Source organism: Podarcis tiliguerta, assembly GCF_965153285.1.
Source record: "Podarcis tiliguerta genome assembly, chromosome: 12".
NCBI lineage: Eukaryota > Metazoa > Chordata > Lepidosauria > Squamata > Lacertidae > Podarcis > Podarcis tiliguerta.
In genome coordinates, this window is record NC_139545.1 from 39,951,542 (window position 1) to 39,971,007 (window position 19,466).

Below are 19,466 nucleotides of genomic sequence, written 5' to 3' on the forward strand. Positions count from 1 at the left end.
CGTTGCTCGGTCCCAGCGCCTGCCAACCTAGCAGTTCGAAAGCACCCCTGGGTGCAAGTAGATAAATAGGGACCGCTTACTAGCGGGAAGGTAAATGGCATTCCGTGTGCTGCGCTGGCTCACCAGATGCAGCTTATCACGCTGGCCACGTGACCCGGAAGTGTCTGCGGACAGCGTTGGCCCCCGGCCTCTTAAGTGAGATGGGAGCACAACCCTAGAGTCGGACACGACTGGCCCGTACGGGCAGGGGTACCTTTACTTTACCTTTTACTATCATTGCACTGCTCCCAGTGCAATCAGAAATAACATCAGAAAAGGGAACTTGGCGTCCTGATTTCAAGTAAGTAAAATAATTTATCTTTAAGAGTCCAAGCAGAAAGTGAAAACATTTCATAGAGCAAGCTAAAACTAAGTATTCTGGCTAGAGAAACAGTATGAAGTCCTTACCAGGGAAGCGGGGAGGAGAGAGACTACCAAGTGCAGCATACTGACAAGGTCCTTCCAATTATGGTCCCTAATAGCCAAACCAATGGTTCCTATAACTTCCCCATCTCAAAATTCATAGTCATTAGCATAAGATCAGTAACAACCAGTATCAAGCAAATTACACATTCTCCTTACAACAGGGCCACAGTACTATTGTAACTCCGAATATTCGTTTTAGATTAGAGATTTCTTCAGTAGCTTGAAGAAGCAACTGAAGCAACAATTGTTGTATCTTCCCGACTGCTTAATATCATGCAGGTAGCCCACAAATTATCCATGCAGGCACCATGCAGGTTATCCAGCCTGTTAAAATCCACACAAATGAAAGAACACAAATAACCTATTTAAAATGAGAGCATCAGAACATAGATTTTCATTCCAACAAAAATTGGAAGAAATAGTTCGAGACTTAAGAGAGGATTAAAATAAATATTATACAATTTGCAAAAGACATTTAACCCATATCCATACTGTATAAAGCAGACCAATCATGGTTATGCTCATTGCCATCCTACAGCTCCCAACGTGAAGCAGAATATCAGTGAGATACAATATTCTCCTCATGCTGTTCTAAATATCAGTCAGACAAGGAACAACAAGCATTTAGTAAAACATAAATCTCCCAGTAGCAAGCTAAAGCTTAATTCTGCTTCTGCAATACTATCATATTGACTTTTAAATTGGTAGCTAAACATTCATTCACATTTTAGGAATTTTAGTATGACAAGCCTTGGTAAGATGAGGGCTCTACATACTTATTGCCCAAATTCTGTTGAGCAGAAAGAAAAGCTTGAAGCTTTCATTAATTTTCCACCTCATGATATAGCCTTCTAGAGTTTACAAAGTATCAAAACTTTACAATTCAAGGCAAAAGAATACTATGTAGCTGTTTCTTGCATAAACCCTTTTCTCTCTCGTAAGGGGCATTTTACAGCTAAGAATAAACAGAGCTGCCTGTTATTTCATTGTGCACCAGTTCAACTTACACTTCTTTGACTACAGCAACTGAGAGGACAGAACATGATCATAACTACTATCAAATTCAAGAGAAAATTAGCATAAGCTGAACTATGCTACAACACAGAAGACACACATCACATTTGACTGGGCCAATCCAACACTCCATAATACAAGGTTTCACATGTCAAATACAGGTGGTACTGTTAATTCACTGTGCATCCTATATAACAGAAGAAATCTCCCACAAATTAAAATGTTTCAAGCAATGTGGCCTTGACTGCTAAAACAATACCGATGCAAAGACAAAAACCACTTGATTTTTTGTTAGCTCTACCTATTAATCCTGTTTTTCATTAGCATGTTACATTTTCATAATTATTGTATTTTATTATGCATACTGTGGATGTCAATGTATGTTTATCTAGCACCCATATATAACAGTAACAGAATTAAATTTCCAAAATAGAAGGTAGCCATGCTGTTTCAGAAGTCAATAAATTGAATGGAGCTAGATCAGAAACTCAATTCAGATGTCAAACATAATCATAGTTTGCATTAACCATATCAAGTACAGGGGCAAACCCCAATTCACACATCTTATCCTAGCTAGCATTCTGCACTAACTGCAGCTTCCGGATCAAGTGTGAGGGAAGCTCCACATGGAACACCTTTCAGAAATCCACTTGAAGTAACCAACACATGAACTACTGTGGCAAGACTTTCCCAGTCCAGGGGTGGTCGCAGCTGTAGAACCAGTCACAGTTGGTAAAAGGCAACCTAGCAGTGCAACTGGTTAAAAACTGCTCCCTTCAGGAAATTCTGGAATATCCTAAGTATAGTTTTCCTCAGGCAAAAGACATGTGTTTCTATTATCTGCCCACGGTTCAGCATTCTTGTCCTTCAAGGCCCAAGAATTCTGGAAGGAAGCAGCAAAAGTTCCAAGACATCCAGGATACCTTGGCTATCCCAAATCTGCTGCACACCCAAGGATAACTATGTGAAGTTGCTGAACTCATTTTACATTGCAATCCAGAATGGGATGGGCATTTATCAAATAAGCATCAAGACCACCAAGGAAAATACCTAGATCACACAAAATACATGAGACATAATATGTGCTGTCCTCAATATGGAACATTATGTATTTGGAAACTAGGTAAGTGGGGCTACAGGATAAACACAGCAGATGAAATGTCTACAGGTAGAGATTTGTATTTCAGTTGTTGTCATGGTTACTTTTGTGTCCTAATATATGCCTTTCAACAGGGTGGATTGTTGGTCTCTTGATCTTGCATTGGAAGCAGTCAGATTCAAGGAACCAACAGGGAGAGGAAAACTAGCAAAAGATACTTAGATGTGTTTGTTTTCTATCTTACTTGGCATTCTCAACTCTGTCAAGGGTGACAAAAATCATGGTTTGCCAGTTCCGATGCCACACCAAGCCATTCATTGTTAAGCTTTGCAAAGAAAAAAGAATTAAGAATTGACATGACATCAGAATTATGCCACAGGCATAATTATACAGTTGTAAGGGTTACAAGGCAATGCATGTGAATCACTCTGAACACTCAGCAGTACTATGTAAATACTAATTATTTTAGTTATTATTAAGTAGTCAACACCATGCAGACTGCTTGAATTCAAACATCTTATTACTCTGGCATGACCTTAAGCTGTCCTTTCAAGATTACCGTATATATTGAATCCTTGTTGATATTTTAGGACAATGTTTGGAACACAGTTACATAAATATGGACTCTATCTTTTGTTATTGCAACACATTATAATGGCAAGTCATTACTTTTCCTTGTAACATGAGGGGCACTCCCATTCAAGACAACTGGAAAAACCAGCTTCTAATTACTTTGCCAGTATTGAGAACCAGGACTTTGAAATGTTGCGCATTCCCTCTTGCTGGAATAGAGTAAGTCACATGATTATTCTTATCTTTTTAAAAAGAATAACTGTAGTTCTTTACGCAAAAAAACACTAATGCACCAACAGAACCAGCAAATTATTATTCTAATATGCATAAGGAAGGTGTATGTGATGGTCATTTACAAAAAAAACCCTATCACCATCTGATTGCATCCATACTGTCTAGTTTGGTCCATCTTTCTTCCCCTTTCCTTGTTTTTTCACAGTGCTTTCAGACAATTTTCATTTTGGGGGAAATCCATTTTTATTTTTCATAAAACTCGGTGCTTAGTTCCATCACTTGTTTACCACCAGTCCTGTAATGTTGTGGTGGGTGTAGTCTGTCAGTATTCTGGACTTCTAGATTATCCAGATTCCTCAGTCTCCATTCTGATTCTTAGATTATCTTCCCCACCACACCCTCTATTCATATAAATTGTCATCCAGAAGTGGGAAGGAGGTGAGTGGGTGAGTTCTAAATGGCAAGCATCCCTGCCTCCCCCTTCAACTTTCATTTCATGGCTGGAAAGAAAGTAGAGGGTTACTCCATGACTGGCAGGACAGTCATGGCCATGTCTGCATCATAGGGCATGCAAGCAACTTATCCTGCAGTGAGGGAAAGAACTAGCATTGTGTTGTCATCCCCACATTTCTAAAAAAAACTTGTGGTTTGGGGGGTATGGAGAGATGTTTCCAAGCAGATGGGAAAGGCTATAGCTCAAGGTTGCTATCTTAACCTCATTTGCCTGGGAGCAACTACCACTGAATTCATCAGAGCTCACTTCTGAGTAAACATAGTTAGGATTGCACTACAAGTGCTCTTAATTCAACTGCAGAAGTATGTGCACAGGTGCAGGATGAGAAGTAGGGGTGAGTGGAGGACTAGTGTGGATGAGAGTGGAGAAGAAAACATACATGCCTGTTGGTGAAATTGCCCTGAAACACTACTTTTGAAGGACATTGCAAAAGAAAACCATGCATTGTATGAATAAGTCACTGAAATCTGCTAACAAGAAAACTTGTATAAACTCACATTAAAAAGTTTGTGTCCAAGTACAAACTATATGCATATTTATGATAGACAGAAAACTCCCACTTCACTCTAGGAATAAATTAGGATACTGGCAAAGTTCCTTCAAATGTTGAGAAGTCTCCCTCTGCCCCCTTAGCAATAGATGTTATGATGGGCACATGAAGAACCCACCTGTTGCCCTAACCAGGCTAACAAATGAAGCAGTTCTAGATGTGCAAAAGAATCTGCTTCCTTCAATGAAATGAATGATAGTGTCCAAGGGAACAGACTATGTATATAATAAAGCAATAGGACCACCCAGTATGCACACTACTAAACTTTAACCCTCCATCAAAAAATGTTCCAAGTAGCAAACAGACACAGCAAATTCCTGTTACCACATAAGAGAAAAGTATCTGAATATGTTTAACCTCATTTGTGAATTTTAGTGGTAAAAGTTCCTTAACCCATGTAATATCTATTAGCAGGTGAAAATACATATGCAACATAAATTTACATGTCCTGTATTAATCTGTTCATCTTCAAGGGTTATAGCTGTACTTTGTAACTGCAATCTACTAGTATCTGTAAAGAAGAGCACATATGCAGAGGTGTGGGAAAGTGTGAGTTTCCCAGAAGCCAGAAGGACCAAGTACTTAGAACAGAGACCAACAACTGGAAGGCAGGGATCGGAATACAGCTCCTGGAAAGCTGCCAACTGGCCTGCAACGAAGTGCTCTTACCATTCCATCACTTTAAGTGAAAAAATGTGTGTTTGTCTCTTGTTTCAGTTGTCCCTCCGATTCAAAACTAAATACTTTCAGCCCATCTGGCATGAAGCTAATTGTAAAGCTATGTAAGGTGTCATTGTTGTCCCTACTACCATCAGTCATGCCCCTTAATTTTAAGTGATGTTGACTGAGGCGAATGCAACAATTTTTGTGGCTCACATCTCCTGATAAGGCATCCTGGAAAGGAGGCATAGCCAGAAGTGGATACAAAGCAAATTCTGTACCTTGGGCTAACAGTAGGGCTGCTTCAGGATAGGCAGAATGGGGAAGTAGTAGTAAATAGGTGAAGAGATTCCTAAGAATAATTAAAGTAGTCAGGGCTACTAAACAGTGGGTAATCCAGATTTGAAAATAGATGCAACTCTTTCTGTAGAAGTGGGTTGATAATGGGATTTGTACATCAAACCAGTTAAAAGGACTGGATGAACATTTTTTCTCATCTTCAATGTTGCAGTGTTTCAGCATTTCCTATATTGCTGGATGAAATAGGTAAAGGTACCCCTGCCCGTACGGGCCAGTCTTGATAGACTCTAGGGTTGTGCGCTCATCTCACTCTAGAGGCCGGGAGCCAGCACTGTCCGCAGACACTTCCGGGTCACGTGGCCAGCGTGACGAAGCTGCTCCGGCGAACCGGCACCAGAGCAGCACATGGAACGCCGTTTACCTTCCCGCTAGAAAGTAGTACCTATTTATCTACTTGCACTTAATTGTGCTTTCGAACTGCTAGGTGGGAAGGAGCTGGGACCAAACGACGGGAGCTCACCCCGCCGTGGGGATTCGAACCGCCGACCATGCGATTGGCAAGTCCTAGGCGCTGAGGTTTTACCCACAGCGCCACCCGCGTCCCTGCTGGATGAAGTAACTGGATATAAATGTTTGCTGGAATGCTGTAAATTGCATGTTCAATAGCTTAGAGATAAATGGAAAGTAAGTTAGAGTGTTCCATTCAGCAAAATTCCCTGGACCTTAAGAGGAAGTGTAAAAGGTTGAACTTCTACAAAGTTACACGAGTTTCCAGAAACCTACACTTGGAGAATAAATGCATTATTAGCATATATGTGATATTAAGTAGATAGAAAATAATTATGTCATGAGAAATGCACAAACATTGCTGGAGCAGAATGCAGCCATCACCCAATGCTTATATAAGCCACTAGAGGAGAAGTTTTACCAGAACTACATGGTTTCTGTCCCCCTTACCATGTCTGTTACTCCCCCACCCCACCCTGGATTGCAATGGAGGCAGGTGACCTCAAATCCTCTCTTTGTGTTCAGACCCTGCCACCAACCTGTAAAAGTCCACTTTCAACATAAAGACAGCTGGGAAGCAGATTATATGAAGGAGGTCACAGTTCATGCATAGGAAAGCAGCAGTGCAGATGGTGATGTTGGGCAGCTTGTTTCTTTAAAGGACCCAGGTATTATTTCACAGCACAGCACTTACTTTACTCAAGGGAATACCAACCAGCAAATGCAATTTCCCATTAACTTCCTCTCTCCATCTGAAATACTCTTCCTGAATTATCAGAATCTAGCTTTTCAATGCTGCATAGATACATACAATTCAAAATTGAATAGCTGTGTGGATGATGTGTCTTGAACATCCCCATTCATGCCAAATCGATAAAGTTTTAGCTATGCATGCCCATCTTAATATAAAATGTTCTGAATCAAATGGAGATGTTGAGCTAGTAACTATAATCAAAAGATCCTCAACACAAAGATTAGAACTATAAAACTCCTTCCCCATAGTGCAAGTCATATACAGTGGTACCTTGGGTTAAGAAGTTAATTCGTTCCGGAGGTCCGTTCTTAACCTGAAATTGTTCTTAACCTGAAGCACCACTTTTGCTAATGGGGCCTTCTACTGCTGCCGTGCAGCCGGAGCATGATTTCTGTTCTCACCCTGAAGCAAAGTTCTTAACCCGAGGTACTATTTCTGGTTTAGCGGAGTCCGTAACCTGAAGCGTATGTAACCTGAGGTACCACTGTATAAACAGAAAAGGGAAACAAATATATTGCTGCTTGCAGATAACTGGCAAGATCCATAGTGAATGTTATATTGACTATAGTATACAAGTGTACTATTTAGTTTGGATGGAGCAAGAAGGGTGAGTGATAATACTTACAAACAGTATGCTATGCTATCAGGACCTTTTCTCACACTTGGCCAGAAAAAAAAAATGCTGGGGCATGAGGTTAAGAAGTGCTCATGGGTGAATGCCAAAATGCAATATGAGGTGGTGGTGTTAACAGGCTAACAGAAAATCACTTGAAGAGATAAAAATGAATATGACAAAGAGCTGATTAATAGCTATTACACAATCAATATAAAGTGCAACGTAACCTAGTCAAATTTAATAAAGGCAACATCTGTACATGAAGTACACACACTTTGTAAGAAGAGCAAGAGTCTACAACCTGACGCCTGATATATTAACTACCATATTAGCTCAAGCGGAGGCCAGTTATCCTGCTTTGTAACTTAATCATAAGCAACCAAATCCTTTAATTAATATGGAACAGAGTGAATAAAAAAGCAATTTAAAAAACCTGATATTTCAAGGCTTAATAGAATATTTCTTCTTTAAAATAAATAACCAGCTGTAAATGACATCTGCTCTTAATGCAAGGATAGTACCTTAGAATTAAACCTACAGCCCTCTTTAAAAAAGGCTGCCTTTTTTTATAAGTATCTGTGTAACAAACATCAACACAACAGTCTAAATACTGTACTTATATATTACGTCTTGATATTGTGGACAAGGGGCTGGCAAATCAACACAGATGTCATCCACTGAGCCATCTGGGTAACCATAAAAAAGCAATTATTGCACTATAATCCTAACACTACTTGAAATAATTTTTGGCATCCAGTTATCTAACATTAGCAATCTTGTTCTTTTCAAAAATACTAAAAATATGAAGTATTCTCAATTGGTCTTCTCTCCCTTCGTTTTTTAAACCATTGTTTCACTAATCCACCGTAATATTGAGTAATTAAGTGGGTACAATAACACAATGCATATAATGTATTACTATGGAAATAAAACTTGCACACTTAAAAAAAAATACAGTGTATTACATTCAAAAGTAATGTAACTATCTTTCTTCCTGTGCACTTGATTGAATCCAGTCTAAATTATCAGACATTGAAGATGGCATTACATTAACCACATTTGAACATGATACCAAGCCACAAATTGCATTCAAGGACAAGAGTTCACTTTATCATATGCATGAAGTTTTATTCTCAGTTAGGTGTGGTTTGTGTATAAGTAAGTAGTGAAAACAAAGGACTGAAATATAGAAGATGCAAACTGTGATCATTTAGAATCTTAAACCTAATTAATTAGAGACCATTTACAAGGAACAGTTGTACATCTACAACTGTACATTTACAAGGAACATGTTGTACATCTCAATCTGCTAATATTCCATTGCTAACTTTCAAGGGCTGCCCAACACACCATGATATGAACCTGAGTTCAGTCTACAGACTGGCAGCAGCTATCCAGGGTTTCAGATAGGGACTCTCCCAATCCAGCCTGGAGAGGCCAGGGATCATACCTGCGAGCTTCTGGGTGCAAGGCATGTCCTCTACCACTGAGCCATGACCCAGGTTCAGTGTATACTGCAGTGGTTAGGAGCAGAAACGAAACTCCAGAAAGCGCCCCAGCTAGTAGACCGTTCAGTTCAAATTATATCTTTCAGCTGCCAAAATCCCCTTCCCATCTGTGATATGAAGATAATGGTATTTTTAAAATGCTTTATTTATTGTTTGTGACTACTTTCGTTATGTTACTTTTTTTCATGTTGTAAGCCGTCTTGAACATGGTTTGAACTGTGGAAAGGCAGCATGCAAATAAAATTATTTGTAATACTGGCCTATCTTGCTTGGCAAGTGTAACAAGGGATGTAAAGCAGATTTGAGCATGAATGCTTTCCCCTCACATGTGGAAAGCAACACCCGTCTTTCCAGTGAGCAGTCACTGCCTCACCCTACACCCCTAGAATTAGATAACAAGGATTGTAAAGCAAATTTGACCTGCCAATACCTTTCATTTCATAAAGAGTATCTGCTGGGTCCATAGTACAACCAGGAATGTAACTCCACTCCAGTTAAATCCAGAAATCTTACCCCAACTCTTCACAAAACCCCAAGCTGGAGCAAGCAAGAGGGGAGGACGCTGAGGGTACTTATTTCACTTGTGAATCACTTCCCATAAAACTGTCCCAAAGCAACGATGAACAGGGCATTGCAATACAGGAACCAAGTCCCAGCATTGGCCTTCCAAACAGGGGACCAGACCTGGAGATGCCAAGGACTGAAGCAGGGACCTTATGCATGCAAAGCAGGCGCTCTCCTACTGCTCCCGCAAAAGATCCCTGTTTCTGAGGCAGACTCAGAGGCTCCCTTTACATAACCGCCTCCCCACCTGGCAGCTCCGCACACCTTCGCCAGGAGGATGCAAGAAGTGGGGCGGGGGGGGGTGGCGCTTCCACACCCAGCGCCCTTAACCCCCCCTCGCGGACTCGAGACAGCTTCTTCTGCCACGAGGAAGGAGAGGCGTGAGATAGGAAACAACACGCGTCTCTCTCTCCCTGCACGGCATTCCCACGACTAGCAGGTCCCTCACCTTGGGGGGGAAAGCGACAACCGCGCGCGGACTTTTACTAGGGGTTGGTAAGCACTCGCAGAACACGGCGCGCTGTTGTTGTTGCTTTCTGACTTCCGAGTACAAACACGCCTGTGGGAGGGAGGGAGAGAAGGAGGGAGGCGGCGGTTGAGCTCTGTTCACCTGCTCCCAACCGTCCCAACCGCCGCCCGCTCACGCGCCAGGGGGACGCTCCGTCCGTCAGTCAAGGGAGCAGCTTACTTCTCTCTCTCTCTCTCTCTCTCTCACCCGAGCCCCGCCCCGCCGCCAAGTCCGTCCGCCGAGCAGCGCAACCCCATCTGCCCGCCGCGCGCCCAGCACCAGCCTCTCTCCCCTCAGGGCAAAAGCGAAAGCGCGGAGGGAGGGAGAAGAATCCCACCCGAATCTCCGGCGACAGACCTCCTCGTTACCTCAGCGCCCAACGGCGCCCCTTCCGTTCCGGGGGCCGCCGCGACAGCTCCGCAGCCCCTTATTCATTCGCCGCGCCGCGCCGCTCGGTGCCCGTCGGGTTGGGCTGCCCAGGCGGAGCCAAACCGCCAAAAGCAACCCCTCCCCCTGAGAAAAGAGGAGGAGCTCCGGGACGGGGGAGAGAGAGAGAGTAGGAGGGGCGTGGCGCCTTCCCTGCCCCGCCCCGCGGTTCAGGCCAGCGCCGCTCTGATTGGCCGCGGTAGGTGTTCTCCCCGCCTTGCGTAGCGCGGCCGCCTCATTGGCTGGGGAAAGAAGCGCAAAGCTGGCCCCTGATTGACTGCCGCGCGACGCCTGGAGGCTGTCACGTGAGGCTAGGTGGGGAGTCGCTGTTAGCAAGGTCCGCTAGGCAGATCCGCGGGCGTGTTTGGCCTCTTGTTCCCAGGTGGTCTCTAAGCGGGAGGTGGGGGACGGGGCAGCTGCGAATTCTGTTTCTTGACGCATTTTCCCTTGCTTGCTTCTCCCTGAGCCGCCTCTTGAGATGAGCGCATCAGTCAAGAACCCTGTTGAATCTGGAAGGAGGCGCACGCTTGGATGCCCTGGTGCAGCTGCTGCTGGGAGGCTGCACATACCACCTCCCAGGAAAAACGCAAGACTAGGAACCTGGCCCCGCCCATCAGCCGGTGGAGCATCTGTTCCTATGCTTGCTTCTCTCCCGGTCCCAATTCCGTTTGTATCATACCCAGCTCCAGTCCCTTCCAGGAAGGAAGTTGAGGCAACCGCTTCAGGTGGCAGGATCCACAGGGGAAGCAACCCCTCCCCCACGCGCTTCCTGATGTACATCTTCACTTATCCCTCCTATGGCAGCAAGGCGTGGGGTGCCATTTTGTGGTTCACCTCAGGCACCCAAATGTTTTGGGCTGGCCTGGATTAAATCTATAATATTGCAAAAGCCTTTTTTGGACGAGCTTTTTCTCAAGCCGTCTTGCATCTGATTTGAAAAGCTAAGCCACGTGCATCTGAGACAACTGTTGCACATGCACAGATGGGTGCTTCATTGGAGTTTGGGGCAGAGGTGTGTTGTAGGTGAAAGGTGGCAAATGGAGTAATGCACATCTGGTGAGGACATCTCTGCCCCCTCTTTGGTGTGTGCAGCAACTTATGAACGCAACATCATTCACAGCAGGGAGGAAATAGCTTGGCTGCATTTTAAGCCATGCATATGTAAGGTAAAGGTACCCCTGCCCATACGGGCCAGTCTTGCCAGACTCTAGGGTTGTGCGCCCATCTCACTCAAGAGGCCAAGGGCCAGCGCTGTCCGGAGACACTTCCGGGTCACGTGGCCAGCGTGACAAGCTGCATCTGGCGAGCCAGAGCCGCACACGGAAACGCCGTTTACCTTCCCGCTAGTAAGCGGTCCCTATTTATCTACTTGCACCCAGGAGTGCTTTCAAACTGCTAGGTTGGCAGGCGCTGGGACCGAACAACGGGAGCGCACCCCGCCGCGGGGATTCGAACCGCCCACCTTTCGATTGGCAAGCCCTGGGCTTTTACCCACAGCGCCACCCGCGTCCCTCTCATGCATATGTACATAGCCCTAAATCACAACTTGTGCCTCCACCCCTGGCCACCTTTGCACCTGCCTCTGGTTGGTGGATCAGTCAATCAATAAATAAAAAAAAGAGGTTTTAATGATAAAAAAGACCCTGTAAGCATGACTGTAGTCAGGATTTATGTTGGGGGGCAGGTTTTATGTTGGGGCGGACAGAACCTCAGCTGAGTACAGTCATACCTCAGGTTACAGATGCTTCAGGTTGCGTTTTTCGGGTTACAGATGTGCCGAAACCCGGAAGTACCGGAATGGGTTCTGGGTTTCAGCGGTCACGCATGAGCAGATGCACTAAATCGCGCTTTGCACATGCGCAGAAGCGCCGAATCACAACATGCGTGTGCGCAGACACGGCGTTGCAGGTTGTAAACGCTGCAGGTTGTGAACATGCCTCCTGCACAGATCACGTTCACAACCTGAGTGTCCACTGCATTTTTATTGATTTACTTGATTTAGGGGGAGCAGCTGCCCCCCTGGCTATGCCCATGCCTGTAGGTATGACTGCCCTGCTCCTCCTGGTCTAATTAAAAAATAGGTGCTTTCAGCATTCTAGCCATGCTCGCCTTCATAGGCATTGTTATGAGATGGCCCAGGAGACTGAGCCCCAGGTCTTTGGTACCTCGGGTCTTGGGCCCTAGAGCTCCTGTTCTGTTTCCTACTTTTTTCTAAATGTAAAATCAACTTGATTTGCTATCATGCTATTTAATGTTGGTGAGCAATAAATGGATCAAGGTCTACAAGCAGATCAGGGGACAATTTGTGGCAAGAGTTTCTTACTCTCAATTGTTTAACAATGCAGCAAAAACCAATTCTCTTGACTGCTGAAATAAAGCAAGCTTTGGAGACAAAACCAGGCATGGACTTTTGTGTGGAGTTCAGGTTCTGAAAACAAATTCATGGGTTAAGCATCCTGTACCTTTAAGTGTGTGTCATCCCACCCCACCCACTATTTTGCACCTGGTTGCAGTTGGTGGACTTCCAGGGTTTAGTAAAAACCACAGTAGATCCTACAAGCCTGAAATCTGCCTGCCCTGCTGGTTGCCAAAAATAGGATAGCTAAAAAAAAATGTTGGGCAAGAGTTTCTGCAACATTCCTGTGTGCAGAGGAAGCCCAGTGCTAATGAGGGGATTTGTGGGCTCTAGAACAAACATGCCAGTTCCCAATTCAGAGTGAAATCCTTATTAAATTAATAAACCATGCTCCCCACCCTACACACAACCTGGGTCCTTGTCACAATGACCACATTTGCATATAACACTAAGACATACCATGGCAAATGCACAGACTTCCAAAGAGAAAATTGTAGCTTCTTGCTGGTCCTTTTAGCTCAGCATGGTGCGACACCTAAGCCAAGTGTCATTTGAACCCAGCATCTTATTTCAGCTCTCTCCTCCTTAACCACAGTCTGCAGCCTGGGTTTGTTCCCATGCCTGTGGAATGAAACAGATGTACCAGGGAGAACTGTTTCCTTTTCCTGTCCAGCTATGAACATTCTAAAATATTCCAAAGATTCTGTGTGCTGTCTTCCGGCAGCCTAATTGCAATACACCAAGGGAAATATGTTTGATGCTTTAAATCGGCCCTGGTCCTTTAGGGATAAGACAGCTTAAAATATAATAATGTGTCAAACCCATTGAAAAGGTTTTTCCCCCCTTAAAACAGAGATGAAAATGTGTCTCATATGAGGTGGGAGCAAACTCTTTTATTATAATATTTTTAGAAGTACGTTCCCAACTGATCAAGAGTGGTAGTCAACTAAGTTTTACTCAGAGTAGACCCACTGGAATTAATGAATGTGACCAACTTTAGTCCAGTAATTTCAGTGACTATACCTTCGTTGAACACCACTCTGGGAAGAAGACTAGCAGGACTGCTTTTGTGTTAACGGCAACTTAAATTTCAAAAGCCACCAGATCAAACTTCCATAGCACAACACTGAGTATTGCCCAGAGGCTAATAATGCAGATTAAGCTGCAGTTGAACACATAGGGCCAGAGGCATGCCATTTTAGTGTCAACCTCACAATGTTTGGGGAGGGGAATTTTTCTGACTTTTTCCTTAAGCCCACTAGTTGTGCAGTTTCATTCATTCATTGATTCATTCATTCATTTTTTAAGAAAGTAGTAGAATTGTGGAATCATAGAATTGTAGAGCTGAAAGGGGCCTCAGGAGTCACCTAGTTCACTGTGCAAGAATCTTTTGCTCAACGTGGGGCTCAAACCCACAAACCTGAGATGAAGAGTCTTATGATCTGCTGATGGAGCTATCCCAGAAGGGTAGATCTCAGCGAAGCATAGTAGGTTACTCAATGTGTATATAGATGTAAAAAAACAAACAAAAAAAGGTATTCCCAACATATTTGGGGCTATATACCCCTTATTTGAGGGAGTAATTCAAAGGGGGTTGTTGTTAAGAAGTGCCAAGCTTTGTATTTCTCTTGTAACTACATAGGTTAAGTAACCGTTCCCCTTGAGAAGGGCAGTGTCGCCTGAAATGTGATAGGACTGTAGGTATTATTTTATTTCATAAGTCTTCCTTGTATCTTGAATACTGAGCTTTATACTACTAAGTTCCACTGCAAAACAATTGTTCAATGTAGCATCAATTAGGCCACTAGCAGGGAACAAATCTACCCAACAGGTGATTTGAGAGGGAGGCCCTATCCACATTTAACTCCCCCCCCCCTCCATGCAGAGGTTTGTGCTTTAATGCTCCTTGTTGGAGCCCTTTCCTCCCCCCCCTCCCCTTTCCCTACTGAAATCTGTTACTCAAAGCTGAATTGGAGCAAACGTCAATCCGGGTTTTCCACAACTTGACGTTTGCTCTGACTGAGCTTTCAAGAGCGGGTTTTTGCAGGGAAAACTCCAGAGCAAAAAATAAAAATAAGAATTGGGGGTGCTTGGGCACAGACCTGGAAGGAGCAGAAGAAAGGTGCGGAAAAGACCTGAGCCTCTTCAGTGTATGTGAAATATCTAATAATCAGTTTTTCTTCAATAGCACCATTATTTTTTAGAACCAAGAGTTTTGTACTTACCCTTATTATGAATATATGTTTATGTGTTGCACATTTTCAGTGCCATGCTTTTTAAATATTCATATGTTTTATTCATTATTAATTTAAGACGATCAAGTAGCTGTCAGAACAATTAGCTGATTTACTGCAGGCTGAAATTCTTTCATTCACTAGAGGCAATAAAATTCCACCAATTTGAGTTTCTTTTCAAAAGCTAGCATGCTGGACTGCACTAAATGAGTGCTATATTTCTAAGCATGGAAATGGAGGATTGCGATCAAAAGGCTGATACACATTTTAAATAGGACTCTTGATACCCAGTGCACGGCCTGAAGCGTGCCTTGCTAGGCATAGAATTGCAGCTCTGGCAGAAAGATTTGTCTTGCCCATAGTCCGTAGACTGGGTACACGACATGCATTTAAAGAACATTCTGAGCCCCCTCCAAAGAACTCGTTTGTTAAGAGTGCTAGTAATTGTATCTCTGTGAGTGGTAAACTACAGTTCCCAGGATTCATTTGGGGTGGAAATGTGCTTTAAAATGTGTGTTCTCTAATTAATTAATTACTTAGTTACTTACCTAGGTTGTAGGAAGACCAAATATGTGACATGTGCAGCCCTGCATTCATATATTAATATAGGTAAAGGTAAAGGGACCCCTGACCATTAGGTCCAGTCGTGGACGACTCTGGGGTTGCGGTGCTCATCTCGCTTTATTGGCCGAGGGAGCCGGCGTACAGCTTCCGGGTCATGTGGCCAGCATGACTAAACCGCTTCTGGTGAACCAGAGCAGCGCACGGAAATGCCTTTTACCTTCCCGCCGGAGCGGTACCTATTTATCCACTTGCACTTTGACGTGCTTTCGAACTGCTAGGTTGGCAGGAGCAGGGACCGAGCAACGGGAGCTCACCCCGTCGCAGTGATTCAAACTGCCCACCTTCTGAATGGCAAGTCCTAGGCTCTGTGGTTTAAACCACAAACACCACCCACATTCAGACCTAAGCCTTGGGAGTCTCTTTTAGCCTTGGGAGTCTCTTTTTCACATCCTGAGAGAAGTACCTTAAAACCTTGCATTTCTTTGCAACGTTGACTGTCCCACTGTTCTTTCACTTGCAGCTGATGCCTAGGCAGACCAGCTGAAGAAGCTCTGTTTTGACAGCGGGCATGGGCATAGATCTGTAATGTAACGGATTGCTTATTTTGTAATATGGTTGGTGATGGATGGCTGAAGCATGCCAGTGATATTTTTCTAGAAAAAGAGGTGTCGGAGCTCAACATGAACACCTCCCTTGTTCTCTTATAATAGCAAAGGTGCCCACCTGAGAGGTGCCGGAACTGAGTTCCAGCGAGTTCCAGTTGAAAAAAAGCCCTGGGTGTGCCTGAAAGCCATTTAGCAATGGGAAACCTATGACTTCTCCAGAGGATGATGAACTACAGTTCCTATTACAGTGATATCTCGGGTCACAGACGCTTCAAGTTACAGATGCTTCAGGTTACAGACTTCGCTAACCCAGAAATAGTACCTCGGGTTAAGAACTTTGCTTCAGGATGAGAACAGAAATCATGCTCCAGTGGTGCGGCGGCAGCGCGAGGCCCCTGTAGCTAAAGTGGTACCTCAGGTTAAGAACATTTCAGGTTAAGAACGGACCTCCAGAACGAATTAAGTTCTTAACCCAAGGTACCACTGTATCCCTAAGATGACCATGCTGCCTAGGGCTTATGAGAGTTGGAGCCCAACAGCATGAGATCCCCATCCCTACCACACCTTGCAACCTGGAACCTGTGCCTCTAATCCTTGACTTGAAAGCTCAGATGCTAAGGCATTATAAAGATTCAGTGTTTGGGACCCAACCTATATTTAACAGACAACGGACCTCAACCTATGTTTAACAGACTTCAGATAGTATTTAAGTAGTTTGCAGAACAATAAATGCAGTACAGTACAAAATAAATAGATAACCAACAATGGAACCAAAAAACTGCAAACAATGCCATGCAATATTAAACAGAACTACAATGAAAAGCAGTAAAGCAATACAACGCCCCCCCCAAAAACATAGCAGTTCCTTTTGAAATGTATTTAGAGCCAGGGATTCCTTCCTTCTTGCCAAGGCATATCCTGACTCACAAAATGCATATACCCCTCTAGCACAAGCACCCCACACCCAAATTCTGCCATTACATCTATACAAATTATATAATGCCTACTCATTCCATATCAGCCATCCCACTGAACTCGCACACCAAGCACAACATTTGCTCCAATATCTCCCACCCAGTCACCAGCCACCACGATGACCATTCAGTCCACTTCCATGCCACAAATTGTATTGCAGGAACACCAAGGAGAAAACGAAGCCGTTCACTGCCAGCGTAGTATAAATAAAGCCACCAGTCACACAGATGTACTGCTCCAGAGAGCAGTCTGCTTCTCGCCCAGGTTGGAACTGCACACACCCCTCCCTGGTCCTCCGTCCGCTCACCAAGAAGTGCCCTCAGTCAGGTCAACCCACAGAAGAGGCACTCTTAATAAAAAGGAAAATGGAGGTCAGCCCCATCACTATTCTCAGCATTGCTGCTTTTGTAGCTCTCTGACTAGACGGTAGTCGTCATCAACAGCTGGTTCCACTCACTTCCTCAACAAGATGACTCCCAGGTCCGCCAGGACTATCAGGGAGTGAAGAGAAGAAGTATGCTTAGATTTCTCTTCCCGTTCCCCCCTCAGTCTAGAAGCTTTAATGTCAATTAGTTTCGGAGGCCCTGCTTAAGTAAATGGCTGTGGCATACATGAGCCATGAAACAGGTTTATTTTCCTCAAGTTATGAATGTAGCTGCTTAAGAAAGAAAAGTTGCCTTTATAATACATTGCCCAGCAGTTGGAGCAACTGTATCTGGGGACACATTATAAAGAATTTTGCTGCTTTAGCAAGAGATACAGCTACGCTCACCTCACCTGGTTCTGCCGCCACACTGCCATCACAGGCGAGGCTCATTGCAGGGAACTTAATGGACCCTCATGCAAATCCCCAAAGGTCTTTCTGTGACTCTCACAGACGGAGATCAAGCTGTCAGCAGGCAAATGTTTACCCTGGTATCACAAGGATTATTTTACGGTCTCAGCATGCTTAAATTCTGAAGTCAGTGGGACTTAAGCATGCATAGCTCTGGATAGGATTGCAGCAAGCGCTGTAAATAAGGTAGGGGGGATTCTGTCATATGAAGAATTTCCTGTTTGCAGAGTGCGGCCTGTTTCTAATCTGTTGTAAGGTTCTGCCGAGCTCTGAAATGTTTTATTATTTTTTCTGCAGAGATAAAGTTCTAGTCCTCTTAACCTCCTGACTCTGATGCTCTGGCAGAGCATAACTGAGATTCTTGCATAATTAAACAGTGGGCTCTCAGGTGACACTCACACTGTTCAAGTGTATTCTTCAGGCTTTCGACTTGCAGCCTGGATCGGTTTACATCTGCATGGCTGCTGAGAGAAGGGTTTTCCGAGGTCACAAGGGAGGGGGAACAACTTCTTGGAAAAGAAAGTGCTTAACCAAAGACTCCTTACTGTTGCAGTTCAGACTCCAGATGTGAAGTCAGTGGTTGAGCGGGGGGCGGGGCGGGAATGCTTAGAAAACAGCTATGCATATACCAGAGGAATAAGGGCCTGTAAGAGGGGTGAGAGAGGCAATAAGCAGAAGCTTTGTTTCAAAAGATCTGATAGTAAATGCATAACTTAAAGGGCTGTGCTCTTTAACAAAATAAATAAACAAAAGGTGTTGCAGGAGAGGGAAGTTTTCATAAGGACTGTTGCATACAGGAAAGGGGGTTAACCATTGCTTTTTCCCCTAAAAAAAATAATCTTTAGGAGTACTCTCATTTTGACGCAAGAAAACCACCATTTTATAGTTCAAATCGGGAAAAATAAATACAGTAAATGGACAAAAGTACAAAGATTCACAAAATGATTAGGGGTACGCATACCCCTGCGTCCCCCCAGGAAGAAAGCAGTGGGGTTAACTATTTCCTCTCGCCATGGTCTCGATGAGAATCCCGCTTCTCAATGGTGGCTGTTTGGTCCTAGCAAGCTCCTTGGGAGGTGGATGAATTTTCATCGGGATTGCATTAGCAGGGCAGGAGAGCCGGTGTGGTGTAGTGGTTAAGAGCGGTAGTCTTGTAATTTGATGAACTGGGTTCGCGTCTCTGCTCCTCCACATGCAGCTGCTGGGTGACCTTGGACCAGTCACACTTCTCTGAAGTCTCTCAGCCTCACTCACCTCACAGAGTGTTTGTTGTGGGGGAGGAAGGGAAAGGAGAATGTTAGCCGCTTTGAGACTCCTTAGGGTAGTGATAAAGCGCGATATCAAATCCAAACTCTTCTTCTCTTCTTAACCTCCTACCCATGGCCATGCACCATGGTCCCATTGTAAATTGGAGGGGGTGGTACATGGGAGTAGCCAAGCGGGAGCAGGGGAGTAGTTACCCCCCTAAATCAATGAAAATCAATATACAGTGGTACCTCAGGTTAAGTACGTAATTCGTTCTGGAGGTCCGTACTTAACCTGAAGCACCACTTTAGCTAATGGGGCCTAATGCTGTTGCTGCGCCGCTGGAGCACGATTTCTGTT

The 19,466-nt window shown here is 44.1% G+C and overlaps 1 protein-coding gene and 1 long non-coding RNA gene across 21 annotated transcripts in view; one reads left to right on the forward strand and one right to left on the reverse strand.

Moving 5' to 3' along the window:
* MPP7 (MAGUK p55 scaffold protein 7) overlaps nt 1-17,946 on the reverse strand; it is an 81,908-nt gene extending 63,962 nt beyond the window's left edge. For 2 of the 20 annotated variants that reach the window (XM_083406477.1, XM_083406473.1), the window contains exon 1: nt 17,804-17,887. The gene's annotated coding sequence lies outside the window, so the exon portion shown is untranslated. Of the gene's footprint in view, nt 1-9,806; nt 10,132-10,203; nt 11,451-17,798 lie in introns of those variants that run through there. The other 18 variants (XM_083406484.1, XM_083406467.1, XM_083406485.1 and 15 more) reach the window with 15 other exon arrangements.
* Nucleotides 2,781-5,219, forward strand: LOC310661151. The gene is made up of 2 exons (XR_014503784.1): nt 2,781-3,370; nt 4,931-5,219. It is a non-coding gene; the product is annotated as an uncharacterized lncRNA (long non-coding RNA).
* Nucleotides 17,947-19,466: the final 1,520 nt, after the last annotated feature.